The sequence below is a fragment of the Pseudophryne corroboree genome, unplaced genomic scaffold, assembly GCF_028390025.1.
Source record: "Pseudophryne corroboree isolate aPseCor3 unplaced genomic scaffold, aPseCor3.hap2 scaffold_755, whole genome shotgun sequence".
NCBI lineage: Eukaryota > Metazoa > Chordata > Amphibia > Anura > Myobatrachidae > Pseudophryne > Pseudophryne corroboree.
Window position 1 is genome coordinate 186,838 of NW_026970335.1, and position 12,250 is coordinate 199,087.

The window sequence follows — 12,250 nt, forward strand, 5'->3', positions numbered from 1 at the left end:
ACAACAGGAGTTCTTGGTAGAGAAGGTTCTCGATTCCAAATTGTCCCGGGATCGGCTGTATTTTCTGGTTCACTGGAAAGGCTATGGTCCGGAGGAAAGGTCTTGGGTCCTGGATAAGGATCTTCATGCCCCGAGGCTCAAGAGGGCATTTGTTCGGGAATTTCCTCAGAAACCTGGCTTTAGGGGTTCCTTGACCCCTCCTCAAGGGGGGGGGGTACTGTTTGGCGCCGGGGTCCGCTTGATGGTCTGCGCGGCCCGGCGCCTAGCAACTAGAGATGCCGTGCACGTACAGCCGCCGGCTCCCTAGCAACGCTAGACGCCGGGCGCGCTGAGCCGCACGGACCCTAGCAACGGGGACGCCACTGGCGGACCGCGTTCCCCGTTGCTAGGCTTTAGGAAATTAAGATATTCACCTGCTCTCTGGCCGTGCAGCAAGGCAGCTGCACGGCATTTATTCTAATCAGCCATTAGCATTAGAGACCTGAGACAAAGAGATCTGAATTATATGAGAGCCGACCAGAGGAAACACAAATTATGCAGTCAAGTGTCCCACATTTGGGGAAATCGCAGATGCAGCACACCCAGAGTGCAATGGGTGAGCCTTGCCCTGGGAGAAGCACCTTCCTGAACATACCTGGCAGGTAAGTAGGAGTTGGGCAAGAGCTGAGGAGGGTCGCTGCTCGGGCACCCCCCTGTCAAGTGAAGGAGATCCAACTGAGGCAGCACAAGAGAACTCTCGAAAGAAGAACAAGGCTAGAGGAAGATCTGAGACACAGAAATCTGGCTTTTACCAGAGCTGACCAGAGGAAAGCACAAACACAGTCCCCCACTACCACAAATAATGCAGTCGAGTTTCCCACATTTGGGGAAATCACAGGGGTCAGCATACCCAGAATGCAATGAATGAACCTCACCCTGGGAGAACAATCTTCATGACCATGGTATCTCCTATGCAAAATAAGTATGATTTGGGATAGGGCTGGGGAGGGCCGCTGCTCAGGCACATCTCTGTCAAGTAAAGGAGATTCAACTGAGGCAGCACAAGGGAACTCTCATCTGCTTCAGGGGCTGGGGCATAGCCAACATGAGCCCCACACCGAAGGAGGGTGGAGATGTTTAATGCGAATTAGGGGTCATCCAAGCGCCACAAAAGGACGCCATGCCCTGCACATCCCTTTTTTCTTTTCATATGCAGACGAGGGTTGAAGCCAACTTTGACCCACTGCTTGGATGACATCACCATATGCAAATCCATCTGCTGCAGGCCTTCCCCCAGGAATGCTTGCACTAGTTGTTGCATTTGGTTTGTTGTTTGGGGGTGCTTCAGTATTAGGCAGCCTTCTGCCCTCCCATGTTCATCTGAAAATATGTGTTCTCCCTGCAGTTGTTGTCCCCAGATGAGAGTTCCCTTGTGCTGCCTCAGTTGAATCTCCTTTACTTGACAGAGATGTGCCTGAGCAGCGGCCCTCCCCAGCCCTATCCCAAATCATACTTATTTTGCATAGGAGATACCATGGTCATGAAGATTGTTCTCCCAGGGTGAGGTTCATTCATTGCATTCTGGGTATGCTGACCCCTGTGATTTCCCCAAATGTGGGAAACTCAACTGCATTATTTGTGGTAGTGGGGGACTGTGTTTGTGCTTTCTTCTGGTCAACTCAGGTAAAAATCAGATTTCTTTGTCTCAGATCTTCCTCTAGCCTTGTTCTTCTTTCGAGAGTTCCCTTGTGCTGCCTCAGTTGGATCTCCTTCACTTGACAGGGGGGTACCCGAGCAGCGACCCTTCGCAGCTCTAGCCCAATTCCTACTTACCTGCCAGGTGAGATACTATGATCATGTAGGTGCTTCTCCCAGGGCAAGGCTCACCCATTGCACTCTGGGTGTGCTGCCCCTGTGATTTCCCCAAATGTGGGAAACTTGACTGCATAATTTGTGTTTCCCCTGGTCGGCTCTCGTATAATTCAGATCTCTTTGTCTCAGGTCTCTCTCCAGCCTAGTTTGCTGTCTGTTTCCACTTCTCTTTTCTTGAGCCGCTCCCTTCTATGCCCTTGCGCACTATCCTGACTTCTCCCGTCTGCTTACTTTGTGCCTTCCAACGCACAATGCGAACTACAGGTAGTGCTGCAGGGCCCACACCCTTTTAGTTGCCTTAAAGAGCAGCTCTGGAGCTGTTACAGTGCCCAGCTGCTGCAAGAAATCAGCTTGAATGTTCTTCGTTGATTGATGGAAGAAACATCTTACAAAAACTCTCCAGATTATTGACTTTTTAAAGTTTTTCTAGGAAACGTTCTAGATGAATGCTTATTAGCGTTTGTCAGAATGTACGTTTGCAAAGTGTCTCTGTGGCGCAATCAGTTAGCGTGTTCGGTTATTATCCAAAAGGTTGGTGGTTCAATCCCACCCAGGGACGTAATTGACCTTGTGATCAGATTTTGGTGATATTTAAGTAGACAAGTCAAAATTTCAAACCCCATTTTATTGTGTAGGGTACCTGGCCTTCTCTGATGTTATCAGAGTTAGATTTGATTCAGTGATTTTATAAAAAACAGCTAGGAAGCACAATTTAGCAGTGGGTTGCAGAGAAAAAAAATATGCTGGCAAAAAAATCCAATTGAGTGATTAAACAGCTCTTCATTTTCTGGTTTATTTTTATGCTAACAAATTTGTTCTCTGAAAAGTGTCCACAAAGCCAAGTCTCTGATTAACACCGTTGTAGGGATGGTTTTTCACCTATTACTAAATTAAACTTGCTTCATTGGAAAGGCAGCAAGATGCATCCTCATTTCAATGTCTACTGAAATAATACAGGTTGACACCAGGAAACATTAACGCCACTGCATCCTTGCTGCTTTCTCATGTGGAAGTCTGTTTAATGTGAAAACAAGGTGATATCTAATTAGCACACAGGTAAGGAATTAAGAAAATCTTTATTTAAGGGTGAAGATGTTTCTCACAAAATCGTTGCCCCAATGCATCATTGAAATTCAAGCTGGAAAGATGATTTTAATATATCACTTGTACATTTTGTATTGCTCTTCTGGTGACAATGTAGTTTGTTTTTGTCAATTACCATTTTAATAATAGGGTAAAGAAAATTAAGTTGATTTTTGAAAGAAAACAATACTGTCAATATACTATTAAAACAAATTAAAATGGTAAAAGTTATTGTACTTTAAGTAAAAATAAAAGAGCAAAAATATCAATCCCAGTTTTGGATTACTTTAATTAACAAAAAAAATGCATATAGCAAAGGATAGTTTCAATCTGCCTATCTCTGGGTTATGGGCCCAGCATGCTTCCATTGCAGTACTCTGCTGCACATGTAAGTGCAAGAGATCCTGAAGCACTCACTCATCATGGGAAAGTACCAATGTGTTTCTTCATTGGTTGATGGAAGAAACATCTTACAAAAACTCTCCAGATTATTGACTTTTTAAAGTTTTTCTAGGAAACGTTCTTGATGAATGCTTATTAGCCTTTGTCAGTATGTACTTTTTGCAAAGTGTCTCTGTGGTGCAATTGGTTAGTGTGTAAGGCTATTAACCAAAAGGTTGGTGGTTCAATCCCACCCAGGAATGTAATTGACCTTGTGATCAGATTTTGGTGATATTTAAGTAGACAAGTCAAAATTTCAAACCCCCTCTTATTGTGTAGGGTACCTGGCCTTCTCTGATGTAATCAGAGTTAGATTTGATTCAGTGATTTTATAAAAAACAGCTAGGAAGCACAATTTAGCAGTGGGTTGCAGAGAAAAAAAATATGCTGGAAAAAAAAATCCAATTGAGTGATTAAACAGCTCTTCATTTTCTGGCTTTATTTTTATGCTAACAAATTTGTTCTCTGAAAAGTGTCCACAAAGCCAAGTCTCTGATTAACACCTTTGTAGGGATGGTTTTTCACCTATTACTAAATTAAACTTGCTTCATTGGAAAGGCAGCAAGATGCATCCTCATTTCAATGTCTACTGAAATAATACAAGTTGACACCAGGAAACATTAACGCTACTGCATCCTTGCTGCTTTCTCATGTGGAAGTCTGTTTAATGCGAAAACAAGGTGATATCTAATTAGCACACAGGTAAGGAATTAAGAAAATCTTTATTTAAGGGTGAAGATGTTTCTCACAAAATCGTTGCCCCAATGCATCATTGAAATTCAAGCTAGAAAGATGATTTTAATATATCACTTGTACATTTTGTATTGCTCTTCTGGTGACAATGTAGTTTGTTTTTGTCAATTACCATTTTAACAATAGGGTAAAGAAAATTAAGTGGATTTTTGAAAGAAAACAATACTGTCAATATACTATTAAAACAAATTAAAATGGTAAAAGTTATTGTACTTTAAGTAAAAATAAAAGAGCCAAAATATCAATCCCAGTTTTGGATTACTTTAATTAAAAAAAAAAAAGCATACAGCAGAGGATAGTTTCAATCTGCCTACCTCTGGGTTATGAGCCCAGCATGCTTCCATTGCTGTACTCTGCTGCACATGTAAGTGCAAGAGATCCTGAAGCACTCACTCATCATGGGAAAGTACCAATGTGTTTCTTCGTTGGTTGATGGAAGAAACATCTTACAAAAACTCTCCAGATTATTGACTTTTTAAAGTTTTTCTAGGAAACGTTTTAGATGAATGCTTATTAGCCTTTGTCAGTATGCACTTTCGCAAAGTGTCTCTGTGGTGCAATCAGTTAGTGTGTATGGCTATTAACTAAAAGGTTGGTGGTTCAATCCCACCCAGGGATGTAATTGATCTTGTTATCAGATTTTGGTGATCTTTAAGTAGACAAGTCAAAATTTCAAACTCCCTCTTATGGTGTAGGGTACCTGGCCTTCTCTGATGTAATCAGAGTTAGATTTGATTCATTGATTTTATAAAAACAGCTAGGAAGCACAATTTAGCAGTGGTTTGCAGAGAAAAAAAATATGCTGGCAGAAAAATCCAATTGAGTTATTAAACAGCTCTTCATTTTCTGGCTTTATTTTTATGCTAACAAATTTGTTCTCTGAAAAGTGTCCACAAAGCCAAGTCTCTGATTAACACCTTTGTAAGGATGGTTTTTCACCTATTACTAAATTAAACTTGCTTCATTGGAAAGGCAGCAAGATGCATCCTCATTTCAATGTCTACTGAAATAATACAAGTTGACACCAGGAAACATTAACGCCACTGCATCCTTGCTGCTTTCTCATGTGGAAGTCTGTTTAATGCGAAAACAAGGTGATATCTAATTATCACTGATAAAGCTAAATATTTATCGTATATAAAACACTTTAAGAGGTCTAAGAACACTGTACGCTATCTACGTAGGAAGTACCGTAAGGGTACGCAAGTTGCGTAGCGATCGCTCAACCGTAGTCGAGACGCTCAAGCGTCACGTTCGCTTACGGCCCAGAGATCACAGGCAGGCACGCTATTGGCTGCCGACTAACGTAATGATTCGCTATAGCGTAGCGGACGCTCGGGACCACGAGGAGATCACCAGCGGTGCAGACGCTTATAACGTTAAACCTTTATATCTATACCTTTAACAACGAAATATACAGTAAACCTTAGTGTGGTGACAGAGTGTAAGTGCAACCTGGTGTAACCTGATTAACTACAAAGCTGCTTGAGCGTCACCGACGCTCAGGGAATACTTAACACTATAAGAAATACACAGATACCTGGGCTTAGGGTCCAAAACCTATTATATGTATTATGACTATTATACTTGCAAAAGAATCACAGAACAAATCATACACTACAATATAACATAGACTAACTAACCAGATAACTACACAGGAAATACAATGCAATACAATACAATACAATCAAGGGAAAATAAGGGAGAAAGAGGGGAGAGAGAGATGGCTTACAATAACATCAAGACAATATGATTGCGGAGAGAACTTACGCACAAGGGGAAACGATCGCATGCGCCTCGATATCCAGCTCCCGATTATCAGCAATGAGAACCGTTGAAGAGAGTGAACTGGATACGGTCGGCCTGCCTATTTATGCCCCACACACAATACAATTCAATGGTCCCTACAATCTCATTGTTCATTGGACACAGGAATTCGGCTTCGCATTATAACAAAAGGTCATAGGTTGATTCATACAGGTGGGCTGTGACTGTTTCCAACTGTCCAGGTGGGTGGGATAATGGGTTTCCCGCCGCATGACTAAGTAAGAACAAATAATAGTAAATGGACATAAACTTCTTATGTCCATAACTATTCGCACGAGCGATTAATCCGCTCCAAACCAACACCGGAATATTGCTATTTAAATACTCTTCCGATGGGTACCAAACACTACTGTATGACCCCTGTTAGACCCTTCGTACAATACAAAGAGGGATCTCTCTGTTCAGGAACATGCTATGTTAACTAAACTTTCAGAATCTATCAAAGGGACCATGATCTACAAAATACATTATTAGTGAAAATATGTAACGAATGAGTCGCACGCTACGATTACATAAACTCTACCGTAAATACGCATACCGTGCGCCTGCGGGTGCCCGCGACTGTGAGTATGTGCACGTACGGGAGAGCGTACGCATGCGCAGTGCGGACCAGTATGAGGTGCAAATATGGCAGTGTGTGTAGAGATATTTTTCTGACTTTGACAGTCCACCCTTTGGCAGTCAACAATAACTGCCACTTCCTGAAAACATTTCAAAAAGAGAAAAATATATGTTAGGGGTTAATACATTTACATGGTTGGGTAAAGGAGGAGAGAGGAGAAGGTGTGAAGAGGGTATGACCTAGTGAGATAGCAGAAGCATGTGTGTATGAATCCGTGCTTGGGGGTCATGTATCATCGTGCCGTACGTGTTTTAAATCAAGCTTCGAGGTATTGCGAAGTATACATTTGAATTCCTTCTTATCCCGCGGTACGGGTCTGTGGATGGGCTGTCAGACTTTACCGAGCTCTTTTTGGCTTTGGTTGTAACAAAATGGGGGAGCACATTTTAGTTGATGATACATGAATGGGGGAGATATGTGATTGCTGATATCTGTGCCTGTATTCCCTATCGACTATGTGTGTCATTACCTGAGGGTTGTAGAAATGAAGAAAATACATAATTACGGTAAATGCGGTGGTATTCTGTGTCAGGTAAATGTACATTCGTCGATTGAGGTCTTGTTTGGTGTCTGTTGAATGCAGTCTTCTTTGTGCTTTTGCCCATAAGGTGCGAGCAAAGCTGTCAATGTCCATAGATTTACAAAAGTGTTGGGCTAGCGTAATTTTAAAATTTCTAGGGAAACTGGGGATCCATGGCATAGTTCATCAAAAATCTGTGTATCAGGTTGTCAAACTTCTTCTTTAATCCCTCTGTTGTCTGTATATCGGCTCATCAAATTCCTCGTCCAAGTGGGTCTTGTTACCTTGGAGAAAACGGAAAAACAGGTGAAAGAAACGGACCGTAGAAATCGCATTTTCATCACATCATTGTTTCTACATTTGGGTCATAAATCAAGTCCAGGTTAATTACAGTTTCCTCACTCCTTAAACTCATTACCCTTGTACGATGTTTGCACTTCATTAAAGCCTGACCGCATCTAAATATCAATCCAATCGATATGACAACAACTAAGATACATAGGAGAAACTTCCCAACATCCATTATGACTCCTTGAGCCCATTCTCCTAAACCAGAAAACCAATTTCGCGGGTTCAACCATGACACCCAACCAGTCAGCTCATTACCTACAGCAGCAAGAGTGAGATTGTGTCTCCTGCGAAATTCCCACTTCAATTGGAGAATATCGTCCATCTTTTGGTCTATGACCTCGACCGGATCCTCGGTGTTATTCGTGATATACGTGCAACACTTCACGCCGTACTGTGTTGCCAATGTAACACAATATCCACCTGTCACTGCTGTGAGGTAATTAAGAACCATTCTATGCTGCACCAGTTCTGTTTTATAAGCTTGAAGTTCCCTTCCAGTATATCTAAACGTGTCATCATACATTTCAGTGATATTATCTAACAAATTTGCGAGCGCCGATATGTATTTATAATTCAGCACTCCTCTAGCGGTGCGGGTGAAATCTAACGCGATTAAGAATTGAATCCCGGTGGATTCACTTATCAGATCAGAGGCCGGATGCTCTGTCTTCTCTATCAGGTGCCTTTTAACAACGTGCTCGTAATGGGTGTGAGTATAAGGAGCTTGGGCACCACGGTGTATGTCTTTCATTTTGTCATGTGATACAGTCATTACTTCAGGCAGTACTTTTCCAATATAACACAATCCTTCAGAGTTTGGGGCAAGCCACTTGTACGCCTTTCTCCCGCATATGAAATATGCATCATCGGGGAGAACATATGGGACGGAGTAGGACATAACCATATTACACACCTTCCATGTGAAATCTCCTAACCCTAATTCTTCCATCTGCTTAGTACACGTATCAGGTTGTACGATATGTGCACAGTATCCTGGTGATACCTCTCCAACTCTAGTAATCCTATTTCCTAAGGTATACCTATACCGGAAAGATTTTCCTCTACTGGCTATGTGGCGTACAAGCTCTGTATCTGTAGGCATTATATCTGCTCTATGCGAAAAGGTCATGGTTTGGTTACTCCATGACACTTCCCAATTTCCCGGCTTTCGGGGATTGGAGATGTTGAAACATAATAGGGACCTATCCACATGGTATTGGTGGAGCTTCAAACTAGGAGGGCTGGAGATATTAAACCTCCGGTCCACCGGTCTCCCACCATTTAACTCAAGTACCTCCTCTATTGTTAAAGGAAATGGTACTAGCCCTGATTTGCTATGACCCTGAGGTACTTGAGAGCATACCCAACAATCTGTTTTGTTTAACACATTACCCACTAAGGAGTGATAGTCACTCAATGGATGCCGGTCCATATGGATATTAAAACTGGATTGGCATTTCTTAATGCACCCATCCTCAATGACATTGTTACAGAGCCTACAGATACAGTTTTCTTCAGCTAATAATCCTTAAAAGAAAAATGTTTACAAATAACATGGCTGCTAGATCGTTTCCGGTACTCGCCTTTGCTTGGTGATTGGGTTGCTATTGGAAATTTACACCTCCATCTTTATCATCAGGACCTTTCTGGATCCTTTCACGACCTCACTGATACTCTCACCGGAACAGACTGCTCTGGTCAACATCATGGTCAACAGGAAAATCCAGATCACAGTCTCTTGGGGCAAGTCCATCTTACAGGAGGAGAAAAGAAGAAATTTGTAATGGGGGTACAGAAAATCAGTTTGAGGGGGAGAGAAACTTGTTACGATAATTAGTTCTCTCGTCTTGTTGTTCTTCTCGTTCTGCTGTCTTCTCAAAGGTGCTGTCTCTCAGTCTTCCAAACGAACATTCTGGTGATGCAATATTCCCTCCAAACCAGCGATCTTTCTGTAAGGAGCAAAAATCTTGCATCACCACTTGTCTAACTGATGGGTGACATACCATCTTTAAAACATGAAAGCATGAGTGAGAAGAGAGAGAAAACAACAACAGCAAAAAAAACAAAGAGAGAGAACAATTTATGTGCATGTGTATATTACTTAAATCAACAATAGCCATCAATAGGAAAAGAGAGAAAAAAAAAAACATTTTTAAAACATTTCAAAACACTGTCAGATCATCAGGCTGTCATATCTACATGTCCAATGGTTTCCTTGCGCAGTCCCTCCCCCCAGCACTTCCATATTCCATTGTCTGTATCTGGCCAGAATACATTGGTGCGGATAGGTCATGCTGGGGTTTGGTAGACTTCTGCAAAGACCAAGTATGTATGCAATGTTTGAATCCTACCAATAATCGTCAGAGATGGGGAGAGAGAATACGAAACATTTCACAGATACATTTACAACGTTTCACCCGGTCATTCCTGTGTTTTCAGTGAATGACCTCCCAATTTATTAACCGTTACCTCAGGCTTTCCATCAGTCCTAATGATCACCTTTTCCTGACTACATATCATGGGTGTGGCCCAAAATTCTTCCTATGTGATCCCTGATTATAATCGTGTGTGTTATAATTTTGCTAATTTCTTGGTCTAGGGTGTCTGACTTTATGTGGGTTATTACAGTTGCTGGCATAATGCCCTTCTCTTCTACAATGATAACAAATCCTTGGCTTTCTCCATGTGCTAGGGGCCTGGGATTCCGGTCGACTTGATGCATCCTCTAGTGCTTGGATGTTCAGTGCCATCAACCGCTCTCCCTGCGCTTCCCTGGTTCTTTGGATATTTCGGTCATGCTCGATAGCGGACTCTCTTAATGCCGCCACCGAGATACCTCTCCAATGTGGTATGGAAGTTTGTACCCTAATTTTTAGTGTGTCTTTTAAGTTGTTCATTAATACGGACACAGCTACCTCTCTGTGGTGTACATTAGTTTCAATGTCATCTATACCAGTGTACCTAGCCATATCCTGCAGAGCCCGGTGAAAATACTCTGATGCGGATTCACCTTCTTTTTGTTTTATTGTAAAGATTTTATTCCATTTTACTACTGTAGGAAAATATTCTTTCAACTGTAGATTGATTCTTTTTACATTATCTTGGTTATACTCGTTTGTTAGTGGCACTTCCTCATCTAGCTTACAATCAGCGATAAATTTCAATGAATCAACATCGGGGGGTAAACATGCCCTCAAAACTGTCCTCCAATCTTTGTTATTTGGCTCTGCAGTGTGTCCTAGCACTCTAATGTATCTTTGACAAGCAACTAAGTCTTTCCTGGGATCAGGAAATTCAGACAGAATTGTTCTTAATTCTGTTCGGGAAAAGGGGCAGTACATGGCGATGTTCCTGACGGGGGTGACTCCTGAAGAGTCAGTTTTCCCATTTGGTACTGCAATTACCCTGACAGGATTAAGTCCAGTAACGTCATTCTGAATTGATTCTACAATATGAGGTACATTTGTTTGTGCGTAATGTATAATACCATACGTACCTGTGGACACGACCTCACCTGACCCTCCATTAGGGGGTTTGTTTACAGTCTTTACCGATTGGGTCGCGTCCACCTGGATGTCTTGTGTGATGGCTTCTGGAAGAGGTGCCGACATCGTTCTGGGTTCATTTTCTTGTTGGTGTTCCTGAGGAAAGTTTAACATGGGGTGCGACTTGCATGGGTTAATAGTTGTACATTCAACAGTATTACAATTATCTTTGTTACATTTATTACACTTATTCTTATCATCTATACTACAGTTGCTAAGAGCGTTTTTATTGTTCACCCTTGTGCTTTTCTCCGCAACCACAATCCCCTCCATTGCCATGTCTCTCCTCTCAAGATGAAAGTTAGGTATGTGAGTTACATTTCTTTGCATTTCACCCTCCTGTTGCCATAACTGTAAACAATCATAATGCTTGATTCGTCTCTTTGCTGATTTAATGAGACATATCCTTCTCCTTAAATTATGCAACACCTCTGAGTCAAAACTACCTATCCCGGGAAATGGTGCCTTATCCCCCGCAGTCATTCGTGTCCATTCATCACAAAAGGTCTCAGTGTGGGGACCATATTTCCCCCACATTACTAACCGAGCAGACCCTCGGGGTCTGCAAGCTTCTGGAGTCTGAATCCTGACTGCCGACTGTCTCTGTGTCGTGCACTTGGCTTCCATTGTGGACCTTTTTAACACAGAAAAACTTCCTAAAATGCACCAAACACAGAAATTCGTTGGAAATCCTTAAAGCTCTTCCACTGAACTTCTTCTGCTCCGGGTATCTCCGATCCGCCTTCTAGCAGACACGTGTAGCCGTTGCAGGCCCTATCTTTAGAGATTTTCCTGAGAAAATTCCCTTCCTTTTTCTTTACACAAATCACGCTTGCATGTGCTCCCTACAACACGTATGAGGGCAAGATTTACGCATGGATATACGACCTCATATCACGTTGCGTTATTGGTCACACATACAACCGTGCGGTCCAATCGTACCACTTATAGACACTTGTTGCCCATAAATGGTAGGATCATTGGCCAGAGCGTAATACAACGAAAACTTTATCACACTCTGTTGCACGTTTTCACTTCAGGCCGTGCTCATTAGATCACACAGATCACAAAGTCCACAAAGCGGGATTTAATACCATTTTATCACATAGACCACAAAGTCCACAAAGCGGGATTCAATACACTCATACCGTTTTCAACCCACTATCATTCTTATAGTTTTCTGATCAGAAAAATCATTTCCCGTAGTCTGATAGCTCTCCCCAGAGGTATTACAGTAAAGTAAGGTATTTAAACTAA

General features: G+C 42.1%; 3 non-coding genes and 1 pseudogene across 3 annotated transcripts; 2 read left to right on the forward strand and 2 right to left on the reverse strand.

Moving 5' to 3' along the window:
- Positions 1–494: 494 nt before the first annotated feature.
- Positions 495–649, reverse strand: LOC135040609 (U1 spliceosomal RNA; annotated as a pseudogene).
- A 152-nt stretch (positions 650–801) lies between these two features.
- LOC135040606 (U1 spliceosomal RNA) lies at positions 802–965 on the reverse strand. Its single transcript, XR_010234464.1, has one exon. It is a non-coding gene; the product is annotated as a U1 spliceosomal RNA (small nuclear RNA).
- A 523-nt stretch (positions 966–1,488) lies between these two features.
- Positions 1,489–1,652, forward strand: LOC135040607 (U1 spliceosomal RNA). Its single transcript, XR_010234465.1, has one exon. It is a non-coding gene; the product is annotated as a U1 spliceosomal RNA (small nuclear RNA).
- Positions 1,653–1,804: 152 nt separating this feature from the next.
- Positions 1,805–1,967, forward strand: LOC135040608 (U1 spliceosomal RNA). Its single transcript, XR_010234466.1, has one exon. It is a non-coding gene; the product is annotated as a U1 spliceosomal RNA (small nuclear RNA).
- The last annotated feature ends 10,283 nt before the right edge of the window (positions 1,968–12,250 follow it).